The sequence below is a fragment of the Hesperophylax consimilis genome, chromosome 5, assembly GCF_061612785.1.
Source record: "Hesperophylax consimilis isolate HC1 chromosome 5, BYU_Hcon_1.0, whole genome shotgun sequence".
In the NCBI taxonomy this organism is placed as follows: domain Eukaryota; kingdom Metazoa; phylum Arthropoda; class Insecta; order Trichoptera; family Limnephilidae; genus Hesperophylax; species Hesperophylax consimilis.
The window spans coordinates 29,544,341-29,559,284 of NC_142840.1; the positions used below are offsets into that span (position 1 = coordinate 29,544,341).

General features: G+C 32.4%; 1 long non-coding RNA gene across 1 annotated transcript; it reads left to right on the top strand.

Annotated features, from left to right (window-relative positions):
• The first annotated feature begins 7,667 nt into the window (after nt 1-7,667).
• LOC149423747 (uncharacterized) lies at nt 7,668-10,212 on the top strand. Its single transcript, XR_016302224.1, has 4 exons — nt 7,668-8,335; nt 8,835-8,996; nt 9,228-9,326; nt 9,990-10,212. It is a non-coding gene; the product is annotated as an uncharacterized LOC149423747 (long non-coding RNA).
• Nucleotides 10,213-14,944: the final 4,732 nt, after the last annotated feature.

A 14,944-nucleotide genomic window follows, 5' to 3' on the forward strand; every position in this document is an offset into this window, starting at 1 on the left:
AAAAAAAAAATTATAGACATGGTAATAATGTTGGAAACATCTTAATCCGGAACACTGATCATTTATCTGGTTGATTGCTCTGTAACAGGCTACAATGCCAACATATTTTAAAACAATCGATGAACAATAGAAAAATATTATGTTCGCAATTAATTTTTGTCGGTTATCGTCCATATTTCTATTGTTGAATTAATATTGACCATTTCTAAATGGGTATCAATCAGGCTTGGACGAAATATATACATCAGGTTTATACCCATATCAGCCGTTCGTAGAAACACTCATTTGTTTACGTCATGTTATGATAAATTACACTTTGAACAATGGAGCATTCTGAAATAATGTAAATAACCTTCATATTTCAGAAAAAATATTATCAATCATAAAAACGCCGGTCAGATACCAAATAAACTTTAAAAAAATTACTCTAAAATGTGTCAATTACTTTATCCACCATTTTTTACAAATAAGTAACTTTTCTGATTGTAATCTAAAAAAACTTATTAATTAATTGTGTTACGTTTTGATACAGGAGAAGTGTGATTGGTAATAACTGTATTATGTTTTGTTACAGGAGAAGTGTGATTGGTAATAATTGTATTATGTTTTGATACAGGAGAAGTGTGATTGGTAATAATTGTATTATGTTTTGTTACAGGAGAAGTGTGATTGGTAATAATTGTATTATGTTTTGATACAGGAGAAGTGTGATTGGTAATAATTGTGTTATGTTTTGTTACAAGAGAAGTGTAATTGGTAACAATTGTAACATGTTTTGATACAGGAGAAGTGTGATTGATAATAATTGTATTATGTTTTGATACAGGAGAAGTGTGATTGATAATAATTGTATTATGTTTTGATACAGGAGAAGTGTGATTGATAATACTTATAATTAATCATCTCCTATCGATGTCTTCCTTTACAACGGTTTTGATACTTATGCATTTGTTATAAATAGTGTAATAAATAAATAAAGGTTGTTATTCTCTCAGAACAGCTTTTCACTTAGTTTTCTATTTACTTAACGTTTAAATTATATTAATTTACTTCTGAGTAATATTTCTCGATAAATCGTGCTTTCCATTAAACCAAATTTATTCAAATTCATGAGAATTTGAATCGAAATAAATTATCAATTGTAGTTTTAACAATTAAGAATCTGTGAAAATGAGCTATTATTTACGTGACTAGCCTAACAATTTTTCTATATTTTTTAAAGCCTTCAAATCACGTTAAAATTATTTTAAGATGTGAGGTGAACAAAAGTCCCTTGGAAAGGACGCTCGATTAGCAATCAGATAGATACTCAAAGTTATCACTCCCCTTTTGGTGTACTTGGAGAAAAGAACTATTATAATAATCAAAAATCAATTTTTTTCTTATAAAAATAAGGTTTTATTTTTTGCAATGTCTTAATGATCCTGTATCGCTAAGATCTTCCTTCATGCTTACACGTGTGAAAGGTAGCGAAACGAAATTAATCAATGTGAATTGTCCGCCACTCAGAGACAGACATTTTTCTTCACAACTCACTTGTTGTCCCTTTACAAAACACCCCTATCCATCTTTTTCTTAGGGCCTGAAAGAAGACAAGTTTCTTTTAAACGAGGCCCCACTTCGTTACAAAAAGAGGAAAAAGGTTTCTAGAAGGCTCTGTAGTGGCTGTTAATTTTTTACGAATAAAGGTTAAATAAGATTTCGGTTTTCGGCAAATAAGATACTTTGGAAGATTGAACACTTTTCTTTGTAGGTTGACTACCGAGAGTATTTTTCTAAGTAGGTATATTATATATATATATATATCCCGCTACATTTGTTGCGTCCGACCCCTAAAAACTCCATAGCATTGCAGCGTCCACCGACTTACAGCGTCCGATATACGGACGCTACAATGTTTTGACCTCAAAATTGGCCAGAACGATGCTTACCCCATGTAGAATCGTATGGCAAAATTTTTTGTGGAAGCAAAAAATCTCTCAGAATGTCTGGAAACGAATATTGAACGTTTGACATTTTGCCGACAGGTTCGCTACACTATGTATATATCGAGCAGTGTATGTTTTTATTCATTTCTACGATCTTGCCGCGTCCACGAAATAATATAATTTTCGATACATAACGACGATCATGCTGCGTCTACGCATTACGTCGATAGTATTGCGTCCTTGAGAACGATAACGAGTAGATATTATTTTATATACATATCGACGGTCGTACTGCATCCACACATTACGTCGATAGTACTGCGTCCCCGTAGCCGCTCATGATAATATACTATTTTTAACACATAATGACAATCGTGCTGCTTCCATGCATCACGTCGATAGTATTGCGTCCCAGTGAACGATCTCGAGTAGATATTATTTTGATTATACGACGACGGTCGATATAATTTTCGATTCATAACGACGATCGTACTGCGTCTACGCATTACGTCGATAGTATTGCGTCCTCGAGACCGATTACGAGTAGATATTTTTTTTATTTTTTTTTTTTTTATTTAATATCAAAATAATATACAAAAATCAAAAAGTCCCAATAAACTACTTTAAAGTAGTTTGTCATTTTTATTTTATATACATAACGATGGTCGTGCTGCATCCACGCATTACTTTGATAATATTGCGTCCCCATGGCCGATCACGCTGAAATATTATTATGAATACATAAAGACGGTTTTGCTGCGTCCACGCATTACTTTGATAGAACTGCGTCCCCGTGGCCATTCACGAGTGCATTGTTATGTATTATTTGAGCGTTTGGTTGAGTAAATCATCAGATTTGGCAACATTGGGTTAATTTACAACGGTGCCGCTTGACACTCAGAACTAAGAAGCGTCCTGCGTGGTTTTTAATGCATAACGACGATCATGCTGCGTCCACGCATTACTTCGATAGTACTGCGTCCCCGTGGCCATTCGCGAGTACATTGTTGTGTATTATTTGAGCGTTTGGCTGAGTAAATCATCAGATTTGGCAACATTGGGTTAATTTACAACGATGCCGCTTGACACTCAGAACTAAGAAGCATCCTGCGTGGTTTTTAATGCATAACGACGATCTTGCTGCGTGAACGCATTACGTGGGTATTATTGCGTCCGTTCACGAATGGATATTATTTTTAATACATATCGATGGTAGTGCTGTATCCACTCATTACATCGATGGTATTGCGAACCCGTGGCCGATCTAGATTAGGTATTATTTTTAATTAATGAAGACTATATTAGCGAAACTCAATCGAACATCTGAAACGGAAAAATCTGAAAAAGGCACTGTCACGTTTGGGACTCGAACCCAGGACCTTTGGTTTTCCAGGCCGTGACTCTACCAACTGAGATAATGTATCCCTATCCGATTCGGTCATATTACTGTAATATACTTCGACTGAGAATTATCAACAAAGTGGAAGTTTCTTCCAGTATCGCCCTGGCGTAAGACCACCATTCAGAATTGAAACTTTGCTGCAAGTGGCTTTAGCCGTGTTTAGTGACTATATCTGAATAGTCAGGTACTTTCCCACCTTTGTCTTCCCCACCTTTCTCTTCCCCATCGCTTCCCCTTCCCCACTTACCTACAGCCTCACAATATACCCCAATTGGGGATGCTATAGTCTCACTGGCTCCAGACTGGAGCAGTTGGGTCTCTTGTGAGGAATTCACTATAAAAATAAAACATAATCTTAATTTTTTGAACGCATATTTTTTATTGGCTGCTATCTTTATATATGATTGCAGGATTCAACTCGAACTAAATGCGTGAGCAGGTACCTAAGCGATTCCTTCAGAAACTTGATCATGGTGCTTAGGGTGTGAACATCTTGGAATAATTATCGATAATAACATCAAATGGAAAAGTCAAATAAACTCCACAGTAGACAGAATGAGAAAACCCATCTTTATATTTTTTCGACTTAGAAATACTGTATCATTAAAAATACATAAAGATATTTATTTTGCACTTGCACATTCTACACTACTACAATATATGGAATCGTGGCTTGTGGTGGGGGGGTCGCATATAAATCATGCCTTCTTCCATTTGTGACAATTCAAAAAAAATTATCTTAAACAAGCCATATTACTATCAAACAATACATGTTTTCTAAGGTTTCCCAGTTCCCCCTCTCACAAAAATTTATGACAAAAATACTCGTACATTAAGTACTTCAATTACATAAAGATTTCTTTGATAAAAATAATATTTCACAATTAATTTTAAGCAAAATAATTATTTATATTGGAGGATTAACTGTACCACTAGTTTGAACTACAACAGCACAACATCACTATTTAACGGTATAAATTTTTGTAATAAATTACTCCTAGATATATCAGAGAAAAATTATAACAGTTACAAAAAAAATCAATTTAAAATTCTCTAATACCACCTAATAACTTTTCTTATTGTTTGATATTATTTATTTTATTTCAGGGAAATCAACAGTTTGCAATGTGGTTCATTTAAACATGTGTAATTTACCTAACTGAGAAACCAATTACAGATTTCCTCAATATACTATTCTATAATGTATCTAAAAATTTAAACACTATACTTAAATTTATCTAAAAAATATTAATTTTATCGAAGAAAGCAAACACTTTGTGGATTGACATTATACAAATGAAACAAATACTTTGTTTTAAACCACTTTATTTAAATTTATATTTCGTCGACCGGTTTGGATTGAACCCAAATATTGTGTTAAATAAATATAAAGTGGTTTAAAAAGAATCATTGTTTCCTTTTTTGGAAAAAATATAACGTTATTCAAGAGGGAGATTATTATAACATGAGATTATTATAACAGGAGATTATTAAAACAGAAGATTATTATAACATAATACTACATAATATATGTCATTACATTTTATGCAGTTTGGTACACGTTTAATACATTTTTAATTGAGTTTTTATATTTATTTTGGTTATATTGAAAATAGAATCAGAGAAATTGTTATTATACATATGATGAACATATTCTTCAAAGACAAGAATTTTTATTTGAAATGGTTTTACAGTGTTTTTCTTTAAATAGATTACATGAGCGTGTGTTCCGTGTAGGTACTTTTCAATTCTGTTTAATAAACTCCACATATTATGTTTCTGCTTATCATTCCTAGGTATTATTTATAAATAACCTGTTTTTATTACTTTTATTGTATTTTCTTGTAAGGTTATTAATAGTTTTTGTAATAATATTTGCAATATAAATATTTGTACAATATATAGTTGTATTTTCCCAAGCACAAGCATCTGATTTATCAGAAGAGTGATTGAAATATTATGTTGTAAATATTGTAACACTAAAGATGTTAAGAAATATAAATAAAAATATTTTTATTTTTAACATAATGATAATAATAAGTTTAGCTCATTAATTAAAATATTACAATTTGAGGTTGAACTAATTAAGTTAAATATAAAAACAGATATTATTATATTGAATACGTAACGACGGAAGTGCTGCGTCGATGGTATTGTATCCTCGTGACCGATCACGAGTAGATATTATTTTGCATACATAACGACGGCCGTGCTGCGTCCACGCATTACATCGATAGTATTGCGTCCCCATGGCCGTTTGCGAATTTGTACATTTTTATGTATTGTTTGAGCCCTTGGTGAAGCAAAACGCTAGATTTGGCAACATTTAGTTCATTTACAACGATGCCACGTAGCATTTATAACTAAAAATCACCATGCGCGGGTGGACATTTTTGTAAGATGGATTACAGTAGACGGTAAATTGACGTCCCGACCTAAAAAGGTCCGACCGCCCTCTGCAATGGAGCGAACTGGCGCGTTATGAAATGATACATTTTAACTAAGGATATCGTTGTAAAAAAAATGTCACACGCCTGCGCCCAGTAGGTACGTTTGTATACAAGATGCAACAAGATATTCATTCAAACTTCTCACTATCAATAGACAGTTTGTTGTCAGGTCTGGTGTGTTTCTGGATGCCAAAAAAATAAATCATATATATATATACATATATTTTTTATATACCGCACAAGAGTCTCAACCGCTCCCGTCTGGAACAGCGAGACTGTGGCATCCCCAATCTGAGTACAAGGGTGAAGGTATTGGTGAGGGGAAGAAGATGAGGAAGAGGAATCTAGAAAAGTACCTGGATATTTATATCTGGTCACCAAACACGGCAAAAGCTTAGAAATAACGTTTCCATTCGGAATGATTGTCTCACACCAGGGCGATACTGAGAGTATATTTCACTCTGGAACGTGTTGCAAACACACTTTATATTTTGTTTAATGTATAAATTGTGAAATAACACAAACAAATAAAAATTTATTTGGGCACGCCGGGTTTGACCGTCAGATTACGGGATTCGGATTGCGAGTCGAGAGTCTTACCTCTCAACCACAGATGCTGTAATTAATTAATTAATTCACTATGAACGTGAAAAGTTCACTAGAAGAGTAAGAAATATTTTGTGTTGTTTATTTATTTGTTAATTTATTTATTACACCTAATAGACTTTTACATTCTATTTTTGTTATTTGTTTTTGGGGTGTTATGCCGTGTTATGCCATGCAAATAACACATCTGCCCTGATGATGGACACTGCAATGCTGTCCGAAACGTTGGCTAAAGAAGGAGTTAGCGCAACACGGCATAACACCCCAAAAACAAATAACAAAAATACTTTTGGCCGTGAAAATCTTAAATCATATTTTACATTCTAGTTTAATAGTTGAGTCTCGCAGTTATTATAAATTCTTCAAAATTAAAACAATAGAGAAAACAAAATAGAATGTAAAAAAATTAAATGTCAACAAAAGCGTGTAATAAAATAAGATACATTGGTAAAAATGATAAGAAGTCTCACATAAGTAGATATTCAAAATTCTGTCAAATATCAAAGATTGCAAAAATTATAGATGTCTATTTGTCTCGATATATAAAAGAATTAAAATAAACAATATTTATATTGATTATTTTTAAGGTGAAATATATCTCCCATATCAGAATAAGTCATGCAATTCTAAGGGGTTTTATAATATAAGGGGCATAACAACGTCCTAAATGTACCTTTTGAAACTCTCAAAACAAACCCAAGAGTCTTAAGGGCCTTATATACGGAAGACGTAAAAATGAAAGCGACCTTCAAAACGCCATTTAACAAATAAATAATATACACTCGGACGCCAGAATATATTATTCAGTATGGACGTGAAAACTTTATTAGAATAGTCAGCAATATACGGAAGACGTAACAATTAAATTAGAGTGAAAGGACGTGAAACCTATATTAAAAGGAACGTTCAATATACAAAAAATATACACCCGGACGTGAGTATGTACGTGACGCTAGAATTGTATGAAAGTGTAATAAACATCAAAACCTGCATTATTATGAATATTAAAAAAATATGATATTAGCGATTATTGTGAGTAAAACATAGTGCAATATTCACAAAAATAATTTAAAAAAAAGAACTAGAAGTGCTGGACGCCCAAAGACGGATTTACGCACGGACGCAATAAATGTTGTGGGACCTATATATATATATATATATATATATATATAGGTTTATGATACGGCACTTTGTACATCTTAGCGTCTGCAAATAACCGGAACTATTGGATCATTTCGACTTACTTGATCATTGAGCACTTACTTGATCATCGACAAATTGAGATTTAAATGCCATTTTAATCGTCTCGGCGAGACGAGATCAGTGGCATTTTCAACTCAATTTGATGTGACAAGTGCGATTTTCGTGAGCATTAGATATGCTCCTATATGCGATTTTATCTCAGATATTCAACCTGACTTTGTTAATTATTTCTATCGTATGTTAAACTAACTTCATTGATCTCAAAAAGCGACGTTGCCATCGTTATTTGTGTCAAACGCAGGTGTACAAATAATTTTCTAAAGTAATTAAATGTTTTAACAATTGTATGCAAAAATAGCCTCTAAAGTAATATTATTTAGAGCTTATTATCGTACGACATTGCGTATTGGTCTAAACAATATTCGAAAGGAACTATAAGGCTCAAGAATTGTATGCAAAATTAACCTCTAAAGTTATATTATTTAGAGCCCATTATCGAATGATGTTGTTTGCTAGCACAAGGCTGGTTTGTTTGTATTGGTCCATTTGAAGCTAGCTTCAGGTTAGTTTTCTGAAACACTTAATGACTTGTAACTGGCTAACAGATAATATTAAATATTACCGTTATTCAATGTTCGTATATCACGAATCAGTTGACAGGTTGATTTGTTTTTGCGTTTTATTAGCTTTATTACGAAGGAGATTTAATAAAATCTTTCAGCTTTGCGAAATGGATTTTAAATACGGTAAGCTATTACATATTTCTAAATAGGTAATAACCTAAATTGTAAAATATAGAATTAATATAATAAATATAATATTAACAATTTTAATCTATGCTTATCAAATGAGTACAGAATAATTACCGTATTTTATTATATAGGTCATGATTTTTTTCTTTCTTTTTTGAGAACCCAAGCAGTAAAATTATTTTGAATAATAGATATATATTATGTATTAACAAAATTCAAAAAAGCTAACCTAACAACTTGTGGTAAAAATGTCAAATCAAACTAAAGCCATATTCCTATACTAAAATATGCATTTAAAAGCATGTTTTGTTTTCAAACAGTTGTTTCTTAAAATAATTAAGTTAAAACGAAGTTTTACACGTCGGATAATCACCCATTAATTTGTTCATATTCAAATTAAACAAATTCCTTTGTGGAAATAAAATTTGCAAAAACAGAAAACTGCAGGTACATATATGTATGTTTCAATGTGTTTGTTCTTGATATTTTATAGATGTTCCAAGAACCAGTGATTTACGTACATCAATAAACAGTACTGACGACATGATCTCGTCTTCACCCTTTTCGCTAATTTCCAAAGGACAAAGTTTAATCATCAGCAATATGCAGAGCATACTGGGCGAAGAAATTAACCATGAAACTTCCTCAGATTCAGGTAATATTCACTGATAATAATCTGAAATATTACAGAGCTACCTTAGCTTATAGTAAATTGTTATAGGTAATATCAGAAATGCTGCTAATTAAATATTCCGTTGCAAATGCTTAATTAGTCTGTTGTTTTGTCATTATATTAGGTTAGGTTTCATATTTGTGCACATGACTTACTTACTACATTGAGATATTATTATTGGATAAATATATAATATATTATGCTTTATTTTAGAAACCAAAACTGAAGTAATGTTAGAAAGGAGTCCGCCGACGTCCGAAGATGATGATTCACTATACAAACCGAACAACGTTACTTCTTCGATAGAATCAGGTATCTACAGAAAACATGTTTAATACTCTTGAAACAATCAATACGTAACATATAATTTGATTATTATATGGTCAGAGGTGCGGCCCAGAAAGCCGAAGGTCCGGTGCGAGTCCCAGATGTGACCGTATCTTTTCTGTTTCAGATTTTAGATTGAGTGATGCTAATATTGTCTTCATTTAATTAAATAATTTAATTTAATTATAATTATTTTAAAAGCAATAATTATTCGCCTGAAACACTCATCCACATTGAAAAATCTCCTGATAAAAGATACTTTATTTATTTATTTATTTATTTAAACGCCCATAGGGCTTTTACAGATAATAATGTACATCTTTATTTATTTATATATTTTTTTAATTATACAGATCTTATATCTTATATGATAAATATATGTTATACAAAATAATATAAGAAAATATCCGAGTTAACAAAATATAGGTACAAATAATTGAGATTTACATAACGCCAACGGGACTCGAACCCGTGTCCCCTCGATTTCCGGTCGACAGCTCTGACCACTGAGCTATGGCGGCTTATCGCTTATCCGCGAAATAATTCAATATATACTAGTGTTTCATTCAACAATGACTGCTTTCTTATAATTTGAGGTTTTACTAATTAAGTTTAAAGAAAGCTAAATAATGTATTGTTACTTTTTAGATATGAAAATTTCCAACGCCGATGATGAGCAACATCATTTAGAGAAGCAGGAGGCAATCGAAGTGTCATCGACTACAACTCGAAGCACTATTTCTACTAGTAAATGAGCACGAGTGCATGACCGTAAAAACTCATGTCCATATTGTACTAAACTGGTAACGAACATACCTTCAATTTCAACCTTTGATTTAGCGTTTGACCCTGTGCATTTTGATGTTTTTATTAAAGCCGTACAAATAAATAGTGGTTACGATGAAATTACAGGTTCTGTAAAAAATCCTAGCATGTCTCAACGACTTTGTACAATCTTTTATAGCCGTACAAAGTCGTTGAGACATGCTAGGAATTTTTACAGAACCTGTAATTTCATCGTAACCACTATTTATTTGTACGGCTTTAATAAAAACATCAAAATGCACAGGGTCAAACGCTAAATCAAAGGTTGAAATTGAAGGTTTCTGTTCTTTAATAACTATATACACCTTGGCTAAATCCCTCATCTTCGATGTTATATGTGTATTCAAATGGTGTTCCGTGTGATTACTTAATAATAAAGACCCATATGAACATATTAATGGGTCAGACATTGCTATTTTTGCAATATTTTCATTTTTAAATACATGAAATATTTGAGTTTCTTAGAGATTCTGAAATTTCAGAATTGTCTGGGCATAATAATATAGAAGATGATTTTAGTACTCTAACACGATCATGTGGATTTTTCTCAGGTAACGTACTTTTTGTACATTTTAAAGATAATTACCTCTGTTTCTAAAGGATGAGTTGAATTTGCATTTTCTGGCTGTTCTGAAGGATGAGTTGAATTTGCATTTATTGTAGTGTCTGTAAAAGTTGGTTTTCTAAATATTTCAAAAGTATGTTTATTATTATTCTTTCCAATTGTTAGATCTAAAAAAAATATTTTACCTTTGATCTCATGTTCGACTGTGAAGCAGATTTTATTATTAACAGTGTTGGCCCAATTAATAAAGATATCTAATTGACGGTTGGTGCCTTTCCAACATATTAAGATATCGTCTACATATCTGACATAGTATATTATATATTTAGCTAAGGGAGACTTTAGAATAATATTTTCAATATGATCCATAAATATCTCCGCTAGAAGTGGGCTTAAAGGGGATCCCATGGGAAGTCCGTCCAATTGCTCAAAATATGTATCATTAAAAAGAAAATAATTTGTTTGTATGCAAATTTTATGAGCTGGAATAACTCTTTTCTTATTATTGGGTTGACATTAGATTGTTCTAGGATATTTTCAATTATTTTAAGGCATTCTTTAATGGGGATGTTGTTAAATAAGGATTTTACTAAATAAGGAAAATTAATTAGTTGAAAATGAATGCAATTTTTTTTTTAAGTGTGATTTATTTCTCTATTTTGTTAAACTCTGATAATGTCAGTTTGGTATGACGTTTTCCATATTATTTTAAACTGAAATTATGTAAAAATCATTAATTAATTATTTTTTAAGTATGTTTTATTTCAATCGATTTTGCTATTATATATTTTGTTAATATCTGATAATGTCAGTTTGGTATGACGTTTTCCATATTATTTTAAACTGAAATTATGTAAAAATCATTACTTCATTATTTTTGAAGTATGTTTTGTTTCTCTCGATTTTGCTATTATATATTTTGTTAAACTCTGATAATGGCAGTTTTGTATAACGTATTGTATATTTTTTAAACTGCAATTATGTAAAAATCATTACTTAATTAGTTTTAAAGTTTGTTTTAGTTCTGTTGAATTTCCTAATGAAAGTTTTTAAAAATGTCTGAAAACAAATAAATTAAAATGTGAATTTTTTCAAATTTGTTTTTATTTTACCAAACAATGAATTTGTGCAAAATTTTATTAAAACACAAGACTTGTGCAATATGTGGCTATGGTAGATTATACTACAGCTACTGCCGGGTACATTCCAGAGTGGAAGACGTGACTGGTAACCCCATGGGGAATGGCGACCATTCAGGAAAGTATCTTCTAATCTATTTACAATTTGGTACTGCCACCCCGGGAACCATTTATTGGATAACTACACCTCTGCCATAGGTCACCCCAAGTGGTTTGGTGACTGTGCCCGGGTTCATGGGGTGAGGTTTGCTCGGGTCTTGGCGGTGGATGTGTCCTCCAGCTACGTGGAAGGCCGGAGAGACAGGTTGAGGGAAACCTTTCAGGCAGAACTCTTTGGGAACATCGTCTTGCACCGCAGTGGGAGGGATGGATTCATACGTCCGTCACTCCTGGACCCACAGACCCCACCCACCCACCCCTTATCCTTCCTCTCCTTCCCTTCCTTTAAAATACCCTCCACACAGCATCTTCAAAGATGACATAGGCCTGAGGGAAAATATTTTCCTCAGGGCTTCCTGTGTGGAGCTATTGTTAAACAAACAAAAAAATGGCTCAGTAACATAACTAGTTCGAAGGTCGCGGGTTCGAACCCGGCGTGCGCAAATAAATTTTATTTGATTAATTTGTGTTATTTCACAATTAATTAATTAAAATAATATATAGTATATTTGCGGCACGTTCCAGAGTGGAAGATACTACCAGTATCGCCCTGGTGTAAGACCACCATTCAGAATTGAAACGTTGCTCCAAATGGGTTTAGCCGTGTTTAGTGACTAGATCTGAATAGCCAGGTACTTCCCCACCTTCCTCTTTCCCTTCCCCACTTACCCTCAGCCACACAACATCCCCCAATTGGGGATGCCATATTCTCACTGGCTCTAGACGGGAGCAGTTGGGACTCTTGTGAGGTATTCACTATAAAACAATTCACTATAAAACAGTTCTGAATATTTCAATTAATTGAGGTTAATGAGGGCGTACTGTACAGGGCCCGCAAATACTTGAATAGTACACAACTGCTAACCCTGTACAAATCACAAGGGCGCCCCACGGTTGGATTTGGCAGCCACCTCTGGTGTGAAGCCCGAAAATACCTGAAAAAACCCTCGACTCTGTGCAGAAACGGGCGGTCTGTTTGATAGATTCTCCCATCTTAACAAACGGATTGCAATTTTTAGAGCATATGCTTGTTCTACCGGTATTTCTATGGAAGATGCTCCGAGGAACTAGCATCATTAATCCCTTCAGCACCGGAGCATAGTCGGGAAACACGCCAAATGCATGCCCAACATATGTACACGGTTAACATTAGTCGCATGAGAACGGGTCGTTTCTACGACTCGTTTCGGTGTTCAACGGCTCGGCTCTGGATCAAATTTCCGGCCTCTGTGTTTCCTCCCTCATATGACATGGGTCTCTTCAAGACACATGTTCACTCCTTCCTCTCCTCAAAAAGACCCTCCACACAGCATCTTCAAAGATGACATAGGCCCTGAGGGAAATTATTATCCTCAGGGCCTCTTGTGTGGAGTAAATGTAAAAAAAAAATCAAAGATTTATTCCACTAAAAAATAATAATAATATCTTTATTTAGGAAAGTTTACACATTACAACTATACATACATATTATGGTGTACATTGATTTGTAACTTTTATATTTAAGGTTATAAAATTAACAAAAATGAAGAACTATTAATACAAAATATGTATTAATAGTTATTATTATACACCAGCACAAATATTGTGTACAAAAATCGTTTTCTGAAAATCATATAATAGGTATTTTATAATAAAAGGAAAGAAAACAACTCAAATAAATCAGATTTTATAAAATATACTTCCAATAATACTGTAAACACAATACTAATATTATTGAACTTTGGTATTTTAATTGTAAATCAATCTACATTTTCAAATAATAAATTAATGCTATTAAAAAGATAGAATATCTTATAAAAGCCTGTTCTACAAAACTAATTTTAAAATAATTAATTCAACTGTAAACGTAATATAAATAAGTTTTGATTGTATAACTTTACTTTTAAATAAACCCGCAATTTTAAATATTCGCGCCAAACGTTCCAATGCATTACGTATTTTCGAATATTCAACCAACAAATAAATCTGTTCAAGTCCGTCCAAACAGAAGCTCGACAGAAGGACAAAAGATTTGGCAACATTGCATATCAAGTAAGTGCTTTCATAAAAAAGATCAACATGCGTTCATGATTTAATGATGAAAATTTTGTGAGCATATGCATAAAATAGCTGTATATATAATAGCTGACCACATTTTAAATTTATTTCACAAAAAAACATGTTGCCACGTAATTTATAGCGTTATATATCACATGTGAAAGGATGATCAAGAAAGGTGGTTTACTCAAAGATGTTCCAATAAGTGTTGTCCGATATAAAAATATATATATATATATATATATATATATATATATAAGACAGGTCCCACATATTGCAATGATAAATCAGAACACGTTTGAAAGGTGTATAAAGTTATTAAAGGTTTAAAAAAACTGTACTAAAAATATAAAATAACCTAATCCTTTCAATGATTATATTATTTTCGAAAGGTGTTCCGTTTTGTCACTGTTCTGTATTGTCCGGTTATTATTTAGACTAATTAGTTTTGAAAATATTTTCACATATTCTGTGATACTGCTGAAAGTTACTACGGTGTTAAAAAAAAATAAATTCAACTTCACATGCTTCTGAGTAATTAGATAAAATATATTACCTAGAGATTAAAAATATGTAATATAACCTTCTATTATTCTAGACTAAATTCCACTTGACAACCAAATAAAGTAAAAATAAATACAAATTTGAAACTAACAGAAAACATTAAACCCTCTTTTAAATAAATAAAAAAAACTAAACAATTTATCATTTCCATTTGAAATGATATCTTAAACCGGCTTGAAAAGTGACAGAAAGCTGTCGCATCCGGGGTATCGATTCTCCAATGCAAGCTGCTCGCAATCGCAGTCGAAGGTAAATACATTGGTCGAAGATCTAGTGGGTCAAACCACTCGTTGTTCAATTGGAATGACTTCGTT